The sequence below is a fragment of the Oryx dammah genome, unplaced genomic scaffold, assembly GCF_014754425.2.
Source record: "Oryx dammah isolate SB20612 unplaced genomic scaffold, SCBI_Odam_1.1 HiC_scaffold_23, whole genome shotgun sequence".
NCBI lineage: Eukaryota > Metazoa > Chordata > Mammalia > Artiodactyla > Bovidae > Oryx > Oryx dammah.
Window position 1 is genome coordinate 63,030,208 of NW_024070207.1, and position 12,279 is coordinate 63,042,486.

Genomic DNA, 12,279 nt, shown 5'->3' on the forward strand with positions numbered 1-12,279 from the left:
CTAACACCTATCCTACTGAAATTCTTCCAGAAAATCGCAGAGGAAGGTAAACTTTCAAACTCATTCTATGAGGCCACTGTCACCCCAATACCAAAACCTGACAAAGATGTCACAAAAAAAGAAAACTACAGGCCGATGTCACTGATGAACATAGATGCAAAAATCTTAACAAAATTCTAGCAATCAGAATCAAACAACACATTAAAAAGACTATACGCCATGACCAAGTGGGCTTTATCCCAGGGATGCAAGGATTCTTCAATATCTGCACATCAAACAATTTAATACACCACATTAACAAATTGAAAAATAAAAGCCCTCTCAATACATGCAGAGAAAGCCTTTGAAAAAATTCAAAATCCATTATGATAAAAACTTTCCAGAAAGCAGGAATAGAAGGAACATACCTCAACATAATAAAAGCTATATATGACAAACCCACAGCAAACATCCTCAATAGTGAAAAATTGAAAGCATTTCCCTAAAGTCAGGAGCAAGGCAAGGTGCCCACTTTCACCACTGATATTCAACATAGTTTTGAAAGTTTTGGTCACAACCATCAGAGCAGAAAAAGAAATAAAAGGAATCCAAATTGGAAAAGAACAAGTAAAACTCTCACTGCTTGCAGACGATGTGATCCTTTACATAGAAAACCCTAAAGATTCCACCAGAAAATTACTAGAGCTAATGGGCTGGCACACTAAGCGCAGGCAGTGATGGTGAGCCGGCGCACTAAGTGCGGCCGAGAACTACCCCACGTCCGAAGTCAGAGACAGTGGCCCAGAGTGCCAGGCTGCAATGGCACAGGAACGGTCAGGAGGAGCCACCCCGCGTCCGAGGTTAGGGCGGCAGCCGGGAGGAGCTACACAGCGTCCGAGGCCAGTGGCGGCCGGGAGGAAACACCCCACGTTCGAGGTCAGGGGCGGCTGGGAGAAGCCACTTCGCATCTGAGGCCAGGGGCGGTGACCATGAGGAGCCACCCTGAGCCCAAGGCCTGGGGTGGCAGCTGGGAGGTGTCACCCATGCCCGAGGCCAGGGCGGGCGGCCGAGAGGAGCAACCCAAGGAGCTGTGACTGAGCAGGCATAGGAGGGCCTAGAGGAGCTATCACATGTTGAAGATCAGGAACAGCGGCGGCAAGGAGACATCCCTTGTCCAAGATAAGGAGCAGGGGCCATGCTTTGCTGGAACACGTGTGAAGAGATACCTCACACCCAAGGTAAGAGAAACCTAAGTAAGATGGTAGGTGTTGCAAGAGGGCATCAGAGGGCAGACACACTGAAACCATACTCACAGAAAACTAGTCAATCTAATCACACTAGGACCACAGCCTTGTCAATTCAATGAAACCAAGCCATGCCTACGGGGCAACCCAAGATGGGCGGGTCATGGTGGACAGGTCTGACAGAATGTGGTCCATTGGAGAAGGCAATGGCAAACCACTTCAGTATTCTTGCCTTGAGAACCCCATGAACAGTGTGAAAAGGCAAAATGATAGGATACTGAAAGAGGGTCAGTAGGAGCCCAATATGTTACTGGAAATCAATGGAGAAATAACTCCAGAAAGAATGAAGGGATGGAGCCAAAGCAAAAACAATACCCAGCTGTGGATTTGACAGGTGATAGAAGCAAGATCTGATGCTGTAAAGAGCAATATTGCATAGGAACCTGGAATGTCAGGTCCATGAATCAAGGCAAGCTGGAAGTGGTCAAACAAGAGATGGCAAGGGTGAACGTCAACATTCTAGGAATCAGCGAACTAAAATGGACTGGAATGGGTGAATTTAACTCAGATGACCATTTTATCTACTACAGAGGGCAGGAATCCCTCAGAAGAAATGGAGTAGCCATCATGGTCAACAAAAGAGTCTGAAATGCAGGACTTGGATGCAATCTCAAAAACGACAGAATGATCTCTGTTTGTCTCCAAGGCAAACCATTCAATATCACAGTTACCCAAGTCTATGCCTCAACCAGAAACACTGAAGAAGCTGAAATTGAACGGTTTTATGAAGACCTGCAAGACCTTTTAGAACTAACACCCAAAAAAGATGTCCTTTTCATTATAGGGGTCTGGGATGCAAAAGTAGGAAGGCAAGAAACATCTGGAGTAACAGGCAAATTTGGCCTTGGAATACGGAATGAAGCAGGGCAAAGACCAATAGAGTTTTGCCAAGAAAATGCACTGATCATAGCAAACACCCTCTTCCAACAAGACAAGAGAATACTCTACACATGGACATCACCAGTTGGTCAACACCGAAATCAGATTGATTATATTCTTTGCAGCGAAAGATGGAGAAGCTCTATACAGTCAACAAAAACAAGACCAGGAGCTGACTGTGGCTCAGATCATGAACTCTTTATTACTAAATTCAAATTCAATTTGAAGAAAGTAGGGAAAACCGCTAGACCATTCAGGTATGACCTAAATCAAATCCCTTATGATTATACAGTGGAAGTGAGAAATAGATTTAAGGGCCTAGATCTGATAGATAGAGTGCCTGATGAAATATGAAATGAGGTTTGTGACATTGTTCAGGAGAAAGGGATCAAGACCATCCCCATGGAAAAGAAATGCAAAAAAGCAAAATGGCTGTCTGAGGAGTTCTTATCAATAGCTGTGAAAAGAAGAGAGGCAAAAAGCAAAGGAGAAAAGGAAGATATAAGCATCTGAATGCAGAGTTCCAAAGAATAGCAAGAAGAGATAAGAAAACCTTCTTCAGGGATCAATGCAAAGAAATAGAGGACAAGAACAGAATGGAAAGACTAGAGATCTCTTCAAGAAAATTAGAGATACCAAGGGAACATTTCATGCAAACATGGGCTCGATAAAGGACAGAAATGGTATGGACCTAACAGAAGCAGAAGATATTAAGAAGAGGTGGCAAGAATACATGGAAGAACTGTACAAAAAAGTTCTTCACGACCCAGATAATCATGATGATGTGATCACTCAGCTAGAGCCAGACATCTTGGAATGTGAAATCAAGTGGGCCGTGGAAACCATCACTACGAACAAAGCTAGTGGAGGTGATGGAATTCCAGTTGAGCTATTTCAAATCCTGAAAGATGATGCTGTGAAAGTGCTGCACTCAATATGTCAGCAAATTTGGAAAACTCAGCAGTGGCCACAGGACTGGAAAAGGTCAGTTTTCATTCCAGTCCCAGAGAAAGGCAATGCCAAAGAATGCTCAAATTACCGCACAATTGCACTCATCTCACATGCTAGTAAAGTAATACTCAAAATGCTCCAAGCCAGGCTTCAGCAATACGTGAACCGTGAACTTCCTGATGTTCAAGCTGGTTTTAGTAAAGGCAGAGGAACCAGAGATCAAATTCCCAACATCCGTTGGATAGTGGAAAAAGCAACAGAGTTCCAGAAAAACATCTCTTTCTGCTTTATTGACTATGCCAAAGCCTTTGACTGTGTGGATCACAATAAACTGTGGAAAATTCTGAAAGAGATGGGAATACCAGACCACCTAACCTCCCTCTTGAGAAATCTGTATGCAGGTCAGGAAGCAACAGTTAGAACTGGACAGGGAACAATAGACTGGTTCCAAATAAGAAAAGGAGTACATCAAGGCTGTATATTCTCACCCTGCTTATTTAACTTATATGCAGAGTACATCATGAGAAACGCTGGACTGGAAGAAGCACAAGCAGGAATCAAGATTGCTGGGAGAAATATCAATCACTTCAGATATGCAGATGACACCACCCTTATGGCAGAAAGTGAATAGGAACTAAAAAGCCTCTTGATGAAAGTGAAAGAGGAGAGCGAAAAAGTTGGCTTAAAGCTCAACATTCAGAAAATGAAGATCATGGCATGTGGTTCCATCACTTCATGGGAAATATATGGGGAAACTGTCAGGCTTTAATTTTTTGGTCTCCAAAATCACTGCAGATGGTGATTGCAACCATGAAATTAAAAGACGCTTACCCCTTGGAAGAAAAGTTATGACCAACCTAGATAGTATATTCAAAAGCAGAGTCATTAATTTGCCAACTAAGGTCCGTCTCTTCAAGGCTATGGTTTTTCCAGTGGTCATGTATGGATGTGAGAGTTGGACTGTGAAGAAGGCTGAGCGCCGAAGAATTGATGCTTTTGAACTGTGGTGTTGGAGAAGACTCTTGAGAGTCCCTTGGACTGCAAGGAGATCCAACCAGTCCATTCTGAAGGAGATCAACCCTGGGATTTCTTTGGAAGGAATGATGCTAAAGCTGAAGCTCCAGTACTTTGGCCACCTCATGCGAAGAGTTGACTCACTGGAAAAGACTCTGATGCTGGGAGGGATTGGGGGCAGGAGGAGAAGGGGACGACTGAGGATGAGATGGCTGGATGGCATCACAGACTCGATGGACTTGAGTCTGGTTGAACTCCGGGATATGGTGATGGACAGTTAGGCCTGGCATGCTGTGATTCATGGGGTCACAGAGTCGGAACGACTGAGCGACTGAACTGAATCAATGAATACAGTAAAGTGGCATGATATAAAATCAACACACAGAAATCCCTTACATTCCTATACACTCATAATGAGAAAATAGAAAGAGAAATTAAGCAAACAATTCTATTCACCATTGTAATGAAATAATAAAGTACTCTAGGAATATATCTATCTAAAGAAACTAACGATCTATATATAGAAAACAATAAAACAGTGGTGAAAAAAATCAAAGAGCACACTAATAGATGGGGAAATATACCATGTTTATGGATTGGAAGAATCAACATAGTGAAAATAAGTATACTACACAAAACAATTTATAAATTCAATGCAATCCCTATCAATCTACCAACGGTATTTTTCACAGAGCTAGAACAAATAATTTCACAATTTGTATGGAAATACAAAAACTTCCAATACCCAATGCAATCTTGAGAAAGAAGAATGGAACTGGAGGAATCAACCTGCCTGACTTCAGGCTATACTACAAAGCCACAGTAATCAAGACAGTTCGGTACCAGCACAAAGACAGAAATATAGAGCAATGGAAAAAAATAAAAAGCCCAGAGATAAATCCATGCACCTATGGGCACCTTATCTTTGACAGAGGAGGCAAGAATATACAATGGATTAAAGACAATCTCTTTAAAAAGTGATGCTGGGAAAACTGGTCAATCTCTTTAAAAGAATGAAAGTAGAACACTTTCTAAAACCATGCATAAAAACAAACTCAAAATGGATTAAAGATCTAAACCTAAGACCAGAAACTATAAAACTTCTAGAGGAGAACATAGGCAAAACAGTCTCTGACACACATCACAGCAGGATCCTCTATGACCCATCTCCCAGAGTATTGGAAATAAAAGCAAAAATAAACAAATGGGACCTAATTAAAATTAAAAGCTTCTGCACAACAAAGGAAACTATAAGCAAGGTGAAAAGACAGCCTTCAGAATGGGAGGAAACAATAGCAAATTAAGCAACTGACCAAAAACTAATCTCAAAAATTTACAAGCAACTCCTGCAGCTCAATTCCAGAAAAATTAACGACCCAATCAAAAAATGGGCCAAAGAACTAAGACATTTCTCCAAAGAAGACATACAGATGACTAACAAACACATGAAAAGATGCTCATCATCACTCATTCTCAGAGAAATGCAAATCAGAACCACAATGAAATACCATTCACACCAGTCAGAAAGGCTGTGATCCAAAAGTCTACAAGCAATAAATCCTGGAGAGGGTGTGGAGTAAAGGTAACCCTCTTACGCTGTTGGTTGGAATGCAAACTAGTACAGCCACTATGGAGAACAGTGTGGAGATTCGTTAAAAAACTGAAAATAGAACTACCTTATGACCCAGCAATCCCACTACTGGGCATACACACACTGAGGAAACCAGAATTGAAAGAGACACGTGTACCCAATGTTCATCACAGCACTGTTTATAATAGCCAGGACATGGAAGCAACCTAGATGTCCATCAGTGGTGAATAAGTAAGAAAGCTATGGTACATATACACAAGGGAGTGTTACTCAGCCATTAAAAAGAATACATTTGAATAAATTCAAATGAGGTGGATGAAACTGGAGCCGATTATACAGAGTGAAGTAAGCCAGAAAGAAAAACACCAATACAGTATACTAAAGCATATATATGGAATTTAGAAAGATGGTAATGATAACCCTGTATGCAAAACAGCAAAAGAGACAAAGATGTATAAAACAGTCTTCTGGTCTCTGTGGGAGAGGGAGAGGGTGGGATGATTTGAGAGAATCACATTGAAACATGTGTAATATCATATATGAAATGAATCGCCAGTCCAGGTTCAATGCATGATACTGGATGCTTGTGGCTGGTGCACTGGGACGACCCAGAGGGATGGTATGGGAGGGAGGAGGGAGGGGAGTTCAGGATGGGGGACACGTGTATACCCGTGGCAGATTCATGCTGATGTATGGAAAAGCCAATACAATATTGTAAAATAATTAACCTCCAATTAAAATAAATACATTTTAAAAATAAAAAAATAATTAAATAAATTTATATTTAAAGTTAAAAAAATAATATTCTTGGTCTAACAAATTAAGCTCTCTATTCTTTCTGTTGTTTCTCGGTGGCTAAGTCATGTTCAGCTCTTTGTACCCCGTGGACTGCAGCTTTCCAGGCTTCCCTGTCCTTCAATATGCCCCAGAGTTTACTCAAACTTATGTCCATTGAGTCACTGATGCTATCTAGCCATCTCATCCTCTGCCACCCACTTCTCCTCCTGCCCTCAATCTTTACCAGCATCAGGGTCTTTTCCAAAGAATCAGCTGTTCACATCAGGTGACTGAAGTATTGGAACTTCAGCTTCAACATCAGTCCTCCCAACATATATTCAGAGTTGATTTCAGTTAGGATAGACTGGTTTGATCTCCTTGCTGTCCAAGGGAAGCTCAAGTTTATTTAAAAACAGAAAATAAATTTGGCTTTTTAATAATTTATTTGTTTATTTAAATTGTAGGTTAATTACTTTACAATATTGTGGTGGTTTCTGCCACACATCAACATGAATCACCCACGGGTGCACATGTGTCTCCCCATCCTGGACCCCCTCCTGCTGCCCTCCCCTCTGGGTTGTCCCAGAGTACCAGCTTTGAGTGCCCTGCTTCATGCATCAAACTTGAACTGGTCATCTATTTTACATATGGTAATGTACATGCTTCAATTTAAGAAATGAATATGATTTGGGGGAAAGAAAAGCTTTAGGATGATTAAAATAGAGCTTATAATCAATTAATGGAGTGTCCAACTTGCCTCAAGGTTATTTCTAAAGGAAACTAACTTTTAACTTAAAACTAAATGTGATAATATTACTAACTTCCCAGGTGGTGTGTGGTAAAGAACCCACCTGCCAACAAATGGGTTCAATCTCTGGTTTAGGAAGATCCTCTGAAGGAGGGCACAGCAACCCACTCCAATATTCATTTCTGGAGAATCCCATGGACAGATGAGCCTGGTTGGCTATGATCCATAAGGTTACAAAGAGTCAGAGGTGACTGAAGCAACTTAGCACACACACAATATTACTAACATAACATGAATATATTTAAGAAAGTAACTGAGTCCCAAAAGTCCATTCCTCAGTGTTTCGTGCTTTCAGCTTTCTGATCTGGTTCAATTTCTTTAGAATTTCTGGTGGAATTTTACTCCTTGGTTGTTTCCATTTTTCTTAATTCTTATCCCCAATTAGTTAACACACTTATACTAAGAGCTTCTGTATATGAAAATCATTTGGGAAGTATCAGGAGAGATGCTAAGATGTGTAAGAATGTTTAAAGTCTCAAGGAGGTTATCTTCTAGAGTTATATATAGACATGTGAAAAGCTAAAATAATTTAAAAGAACAGAAATCAAGAAAAAGTTGAATTGCTATAAGGCAATGGGAAATAGATGGGGAAACAGTGGAAACACTGTCAGACTTTATTTTGCGGGGCTCCAAAATCACTGCAGATGGTGATCGCAGCCATGAAATTAAAAGATGCTTACTCTGGGAGGAAAGTTAGGACCAATCTAGATAGCATATTGAAAAGCAGAGATATTACTTTGCCAACAAAGGTCCATCTAGTCAAGGCTATGGTTTTCCCAGTAGTCATGTATGGATGTGAGAGTTGAACTGTGAAGAAAGCTGAGCGCTGAAGAATTGATGCTTTTGAACTGTGGTGTTGGAGAAGACACTTGAGAGTCCCTTGGACTGCAAGGAGATCCGACCAGTCCATTCTAAAGGAGATCAGATGTAGGTTTTCTTTGGAAGGAATGATGCTAAAGCTGAGACTCCAGTACTTTGGCCACCTCATGCGAAGAGTTGACTCATTGGAAAAGACTTTGATGCTGGGAGGGATTGAGGGCAGGAGGAGAAGGGGACGACAGAGGGTGAGATGACTGGATGGCATCACCGACTCGATGGACATGAGTTTAAGTGAACTCTGGGAGTCAATGATGGACAGGGAGGCCTGGCATGCTGAAATTCATGGGGTTGCAAAGAGTCAGACATGACTGAGCGACTGAACTGAACTAAACTGAATGTGATTAATCACTTGTATCACAATGAGTAATAAAGGAAATAGCCTCTGGAGAGGTTCAGAGTAAGACCTATGCATTTGGGTTAAAGTGTCCTGGAAGTCTTTCTTGGGGAAGAAATTGAAACTGGTTTTAAAGGGTGAGTATGATTTGGACTGCTTCAAACATTTTTATTTTAAAATAATCTACTCTTGTCTTCATATCAAGGTCCTAAAATGCTTTCAAAATTTCAGAGGAATGTAGCAGTATCAAAAGGCTAAAGATTGATAAATATAGATCTGAAAGTAGTAGTTTCTGACTACTTTTAGTGAATAGCTGGTAGAAATTTTGTAATTTCAGTCTCCACATCTCCTTTCCCCACCCTTTCAGAATTTTCCTGGGAATCTCCATCTATTGAAGCACAATCCCATGTCTTAGTTCCCATGAAAAATGTTTGGACCAGTGGTTGAAAACTACCCATGACACAGTCATCCTGATTGAAAAAAGGGCAGCTGTTGTAATCCACAGGAGTTTTGGTTCCAAAGGAAGTGGATATTGTAAAATGTGTATAAAGGTGACTATACATGTTCATTTTCTACTGCCATCATTGCTAACAATACATAGTTTGCCATTGCTCTCTTTTTCTATCCATTTAATTTTGTTTGCCTGAGTCAGATACAAATCCCTCCCCTTTCTTCTCTTCCCTGAGTCCCAGATGCTGTTTACAAGGCTGGAAATGTGTGGTGGGCTCGGTTTAACCTGAGAGCACCTGCGTTTGTATATTTGGTACTGCTGATCGAGGTGAAAATCCTTCCATCTGGGCAAAGTAACCATGGACTGATTCATTATCACATTAGACTAGAATGATTCCATTGGCTTGAGCCCTGGCAAATGTACACTTTCTTCCCCCATAAGTCCCACTAGCACCTGAAAATGAAGCTAATTAGTCAAAACCGTGCTTGTTATGGTAAATTAAACTTCCTGAGAGCTTTGAGAATTGAGATATTTAGGTTCCATTTGAAATTCAGAGTGGATTACATAAGCTTCCAAATAACTCAAGCTAAACCAGGTCAGTCTACTTTATGAGAGCTTACACATAGGCGTAAGTATGATTTCAAATTTCCCTTATACTATCAATGAGAATCTAATTGAACATGTAAGACACTTCTGTCTCAAATGGAAAAGTTAATTTTATGTGCTATACGAAATTGATTAATGATTCTGTTACCCTATACTCTAGCAAAAATCAACACAGTATTAAAAATAATATTCAATTAAACAGATTAGTTTTCATAAAATTAACTGACATGGGATACTAATGGGGACTGCCTTACAAGTTATATCTGTTGTAATATAAGGAGACTATTGTACAGTGCCCTTTTTTATTTAAAAATTGATGTTGATGTTTATACTGACTTTAAACTAGATAAACCATCTGCAAATAATATGTGTATTCAGTATAAACCACTGAAGAATTAATTACTTAAGTATAAAGTATTTTATAATATTTAAGCATCAGTTTGTTGTATTTAGACATAATCTTAAAAGGTTTTACTCTGAATACAATAATTAAGAAAATATATTGTGAAATGCTGCTTTTTTATCAGCAAAGCTGAGAAATCTTAAATTAGAACAATACTATCTTGGTTGGAGTTAAACATAATTCTTCAAGTAATAAGATTTTTTTTTCCACAAGATATGAGACGTTTCATATATACACTTCCCTCTATGTTTATCATTTTCAGCATTTTCTGAAAATGTACTTTGAGTGTAAATAGAAATAGATGAAAGTAAAAAAAATACAATAAAATGAATATAGCAAATATTTTTTTTGTAAATTAACATTTATTTTAATTGGAGGCTAATTACTTTACAGTATTGTAGTGGTTTTTGCTATATATTCACATAAATCAGCCATGGATGTACATGTGTCCCACATCCTGAACCCCTTCCCATCGCCCTCCCCATCCCATCCATCAGGGTTGTCCCAGTGCAACGGCCCTGAGCACCTTGTCTCAGGCATCAAACCTGGACTGACAATCTATTTCACATATGGTAGTATACATGTTTCAATGCTATTCTCTCAAATAATTCCACCCTCGCTTTCTCCCACAGAGTCCAAGAGTCTGTTCTTTACATCTGTGTCTCTTTTGATGTCACACATATATAGGGTCATCAATATCATCTTTCTAAATATCATATTTATGCGTTAGTATACTGTATTGGTGTTTTTCTTTCTGACTTATTTCACCCTGTATAACAGGCTCCAGTTTCATCCACCTCATTAGAACTGATTCAAATGCGATCTTTTTAATAGCTGAGTAATATTCCATTGTGTATATATACCACAGCTTTCTTATCCATTCCTCTGCTGATGAATATCTAGGTTGCTTCCATGTCCTAGCTATTGTAAACACTACTGCAATGAACATTGGGGTACATGTGTCTCTTTCAATTCTGGTTTCCTCCTTGTGTAAGACCAGCAGTGGGATTGCTGGGTAGTATGGCAGTTGTATTTCCAGTTTGTTAAGGTATCTCCAAAGGCTTCCCTGGTGGTGTTCTCCATAGTGGCTGTACTAGTTTGCATTCCCACCAAAAGTGTAAGAGGGTTCCCTTTTCTCCACACCCTCTCTGGCATTTATTGTTTGTAGACTTTTGGATAGCAGCCATGCTGAGGGGCAAGAGATAGTACCTCATTGTGGTTTTGATTTGTATTTCTCTGATAATGAGTGATGTTGAGTATCTTTTCATGTGTTTGTTAACCATCTCTATGTCTTCTTTGGAGAAAAGTCTGTTTAGTTCTTTGGCTCATTTTTTGATTGGGTCGTTAATTTTTTTGGAATTGAGCTGCGGGTGTTGCTTGTATATTTTTCAGATTAATTCTTTGTCAGTTGCTTCATTTGCTATTATTTTCTCCCATTCTGAAGGTTGTCTTTTCACCTTTCTTATTGTTTCTTTAATTGTGAAAAAGCTTTTAAGTTAAATTATGTCTCACTTGTTTATTTTTGCTTTTATTTCCATTACTCTGGGAGGTGGGTCATAGAGGATCCTGCGGTGATTTATGTCAGAGAGTGTTTTGCCTATAATTTCCTCAGGAGTTTTATAGTTTCTGGTCTTACATTTAGATCTGTAATTCATTTCAAGTTTATTTTTGTGTATGGTGTCAGAAAGTGTTCAGGGTAATTTCTTTCACAAGTGGTGGACCAGTTTTCCCAGCACCACTTGTTAAAGAGATTGTCTTTCCTCCATTGTATATTCTTGCCTCCTTTGTTAAACATAAGGTGTCCATAGGTACGTGGGTGTATCTCTGGGCTTTCTATTTTGTTCCATTGATCTATATGTCTTTGTGTCAGGACAGTACTGTCTTGATGACTGTAGCTTTGTAGTATAGTCTGAAGTCAAGCAGGTTGTTTCCTCTAGTTCCATTCTTCTTTCTCGAGATTGCTTTGGCTATTTGAGGTTTTTTGTATTTCCATACAAATTGTGAAATTATTTATTCTAGTTCTTTGAAAATTACTGTTGGTACTTTGACAGGGATTGCATTGAATCTATAGATTGCTTTGGGTAGTAGACTCATTTTCACTATAGTTATTCTTTCTATCCATGAATGTGGTATATTTCTGCATTTATTTGTGTCATCTTTGATTTCTTTCATCACTGTTTTATAGTTTTCTGTATATAGGTCTTTTGTTTATTTAGGTAGCTTTTTTTTAAGTAAATTTTTTTTCATTGCAATGGTGAATAGAATTGTTTCCTTAATTTCTCTTTCTGTTCTCTCATTGGTAC